Raw genomic sequence first — 4,363 nt, 5'->3', positions numbered from 1 at the left:
AAAACTTGCTTGTCCCCAAGCAAGAAAAGAATCATGCAATAAAGATTGACAATCCAAGGTAAGAAGAATAGCAACTCAATGTTTATGGTAAGTTAGTTTTCTAAGCATGCTACAATCACAAAAGAAATGTAAATGATTGATGCTTCTATCTAGCTCATTTTATGAAATCTTTTCCTTATATTTACAATTAAGCAACAATCAAACATACTAGCTTTACAATACTTTTATGCACATGCTAAATTCTTCTTTAATTCCTTGTTTGTTTATGATCATGATACTTTATTGCTTTTGAATTCACAAAACTCAAGTTGGTAGTCATAATAGCATGGCAACATGTTACAAATCAATATTCAAGCTATGCTTATTCATACCACATATGCACACAGAGATTATAAAGACAATCATGCAACTGGAATAGATTTTGTTGTATAGCAACACCAAACTTAGAGTGCAATCATATGTCAACTTATTTGAATTAAAACTAAGCAAGTGAAACTGTTATTTGTTAAGAGGCATTATGATTATGTAGACAAGGCGTGTTGCTTGAATGAATTGCATAGAGAATAAGTGGGACACCAAACTTAGGATCTTGGTGTGTCACTTTCATTTTTTGATTTGATGCAATCATCCAAAAAAAATTGAAAATAATGTGTTGCATGGCAACACCAAAATTAGAATGTAACCATATGCCAATTTATTGAATTTAAACAAAGCACAGAAAGAAAACAAAGCAGAGAAGAAATGTTACCTACGGTTGGGTTACCTCCCAACAAGTGCTCTTTTAGTGTCATTAGCTTGACATGTTGTTCTTCACTTTCTTCCTCTTCTTCCAGTTTGTTAAGAGGAATGACCTCAATGGAGGAGAAGATTCAGCTACTATCCCTTGTCTTGGCCTTTCCTCAGCAAGTTTCCTTTTGTAAATAGCTTGATTGAGCTTGCTTGCTAGATTAGGGACAGAATTGGTGTTCTTGCTAGTTGCCTTCACTTCTTTGGATTCAAGACTTGGTGGTTGTGTGATTGTTGGAGTGATTTCTTCATTAAGAGCCTCTTGCAATGGTGGTTTCGTGAGCTCTTCCTCTGTGCACTTCTCCACTTCACTTGGGTGTGAATTCTCTTGAATGACTTCCTCACTTTTTTGTTCCTCCACTCCCTTCTTTGCCCTCAACATTTGACTTAATAGTTCTTTTATGGAGGAAGTTTGTTGTTCTTCCCAAGATTTCTTCATCTCCTCTTCATATTTCTCGATCACAGATTCAAGGGAAGTTTGTAAGGGTTGTGAATATTCATGTTCCTTTGTTACCTCAAGTGCAATTTCATTTTCAACCACCTCATTCTTCATTGGAAGTTCACTTAATACAGTAGCCTCCTCATCTTGCTCTTCCACTTTCTCCCTTGCACTTAACATTTGGTTTACCAGCACTTCTATGTTTTTGAATGAATTCTCTTGCTCGTTCCAGGATATCTGTGCCTCACTCTCATATTTTTCAAACATGGTTTCAAGCTTTGAGAGGCCTTGGTTCATGGAAATTTGTGTGGGTGGTGACTTTTGAAAGGGGCTTTCTGTTGAAGCATGGTCAAGTGATGATAACTTTGGATGAATATCATATGGAGCATTAGAATTCCCTTCCCAGCCACCATTAGAATCATGGCTTGCATCATTTTGTGGTGGAAGAAAATATTCCATATGGTTTTCTTGCTTATCTTGTGTCTCTGAAGCAAATCTCCATGAATTGGAGTGCTCAGAATGTGTATTCTCTTGGTGATATTCCCAGCCATCATTAGAGATTGTTGATGGTGGGTAATATCCCATAAAACATGTTTGATTATAAGATGAGTTGAACTCCATTTGAGTTTTGTAACAAACACAACCAAGGAAAATTGAAATTACTCATATCAGAGATGAGAATTTCTTAGTGAGGCAAAAACTCAAACACCTTGGTTTCACTTTGAAACAGAAAACAAAAACAAAGAAAATGCTTGATCTAGACTTCTCACCCACTTAATCATTGTTGATCTAAATCAATCCCCGGCAACGGCGCCAAAAACTTGATGTTTTTTGGTGGAAAACGAATTCCAAACACACAAATCTAACCGGCAAGTATACCGGGTCGCATCAAGTAGTAAAACTCACGTGAGTGAGGTCGATCCCACGAGGATTGATGGATCAAGCAACTTTAGTGGGTGATTAGTTTAGTCAAGCTAACATTGAAGTGAATTGTGTGAAATTGTAACCAACAGAAAGTAAAGGACAATGAATTTAAAGTTGCAGAATGTAAATTGGCAAGTAACTTAAAGAGCAAGAAATGTAAATTGCAAGAATCTTAAATTACAAGAAATGTAAATTGCATGAAATTAAAGAGGAGTGGGTGCTGAAAATTAAAGAAAGCAATAGATCAAGCAACTGGAAATTTAAATTACCGGAAGAATAAATTGGGAACAATGTAAGCAGAGAGGCAAAATTGCAGTGAATAAGAACTTAGAGCAATTGCAGGAAATGTAAATTGGAAACAATGCAACAGAAAGTAAAAATGCTTGAAAGATTAAAAACAGAAAATGACTGATGCTAAATTGCAGAAATTAAAAGGATGTTGAAGATCTCAGGGGTGGAGGAGACTAGAAAACAAGTCTAGATATCAAGTCCTTCCTTGATCCAACAAGAGAAAAGTTGCAGAGAATTAAAAGAAAGATTGCAGAAAAAGTAAAGAGAAGTTGCAGATAGAGAATGAAAACAGAATTCCTTCCAATCTCAATCCAAAATTTCAAAACAGAAAAGAAGACTAAGAGAGAAAGCAAAATGAAAACTAAAGAGTGCAAAACTCCCTATTGGAGCTGGCCTTCTAATGCTCTAGCAGAGCTCGCCTCCTAGTGAAATGAAACTAATGCCTTTATATAGGCTTTTACAAAATGAAAATGAAAAATAAAAATAATATTTACAAAATGAAATTCTTAATCTAACTTCTCTGTGTGCCTTTGAGTCATGTGGGCTTTGCTTGCTTTGGAGTGGAATTGGGTTGAAGATGGATCCGGATGGTTGCTCTTGGACTTGGGAAGAAATCCGTTTGCAATTTGGACTTTGGAGCCTTTATGTTTGAGTCAAAGTTTGAGGCAAACTTTAACTCAAACGTTGGGTTGATGAAATTATACAGAACGTTATTTTGCTGTCATTGGCGTTTGAGTCCAAGTTTGAGGCCCAACTTGGATGCAAACGTTGACGCCTGTTGCACATCAAGTCTTGGGGTTCTACTTTGTCCTCTTGTCAACGTTGCCAATTTCATGCCCACTATAAACTATTATATACGGTTGGAAATCTCTGAATGTTAGCTTTCTAACCCATTTGGAATCACCTCAATTGGACATCTACAACTCAAGTTATGCTCCTTTGAAGAGGACAGGGTTGCTGGCTTTGGTGTGCAACGTTTGAGGTGACATTTGCTTCAAACGTGGTCGAAAATGCCAGATTCTGGAGGCTCAAATGCATTGTCCACCCCGTACTATTATATATTGTTGGAAAGCCCTGAATGTCTACTTTCAAATGCCATTGGAAGCGCATCATTTGGAGCTTCACAGCTCGAGTTATACTCCATCGAAGGTGCAGAGGTCAGTTGGCCTCACTGCAGGTTGACACCATCTTCGTTTATGCACATTTCGGGGCAGTTTTCTTTCTCAATTTTAGTTTCCACCATGCAGTTCCATATATACTTGGAAAGCTCTCGATTCCTACTTTCCATTTCTTTTTGAATCACCTCATTTGGAGCTCTGTAGCTCAAGTTATTCATGTTGGAAGTATACCCCTTCAGGCTGTGAGGAGCAACGTTTGACCTCAAGTTTGAGGCCAACGTTGGCGCAAGCTTTTTGGCCTCCTGGGTGAAATTTTTCAAGCCAACGTTTGACCTCAAGTTTGAGGCAAACGTTGGCGCAAGCTTTTGGCTTCCCTGGGTGAAATTTTGCTTTTCCTCACGTTTGAGCTTAAGTTTGAGGCAAACTTTAGCTCAAACGTGAGTCCTCCTTCTTGCCCTTGCCATCTTCTTTTCTTCAACCTCCTTCAAGGCTTTTTCACCTATCATCAATTAATCAAAAGTATTAAAGCTATGCTCAAAATCATGAGATTGTTTCTCTTTCATAATATATGACAATTATAGCACAAAATCTCATGAAAATGCATCAATTTATCCATGATTGATTGAATCAAAGAAAACATGAAATTCTACCCAATTGGCTTACTTATGGCTCAAGAAAGTGCATAAAACCTATTGAAAACAAAAGAAAAAAGCATAGAAAAACATGACATGATGACATGTCATCATCCTTGACGGAGTTCTTCTCAGTTCTGGATTCCCATGGAGGTTCAGCATCTCCTAGATCT

This window comes from Arachis ipaensis, chromosome B06, assembly GCF_000816755.2.
Source record: "Arachis ipaensis cultivar K30076 chromosome B06, Araip1.1, whole genome shotgun sequence".
Classification (NCBI taxonomy): domain Eukaryota; kingdom Viridiplantae; phylum Streptophyta; class Magnoliopsida; order Fabales; family Fabaceae; genus Arachis; species Arachis ipaensis.
The sequence above is the reverse complement of the archived record's forward strand: the minus strand, read 5'-3'. Positions refer to the sequence as shown.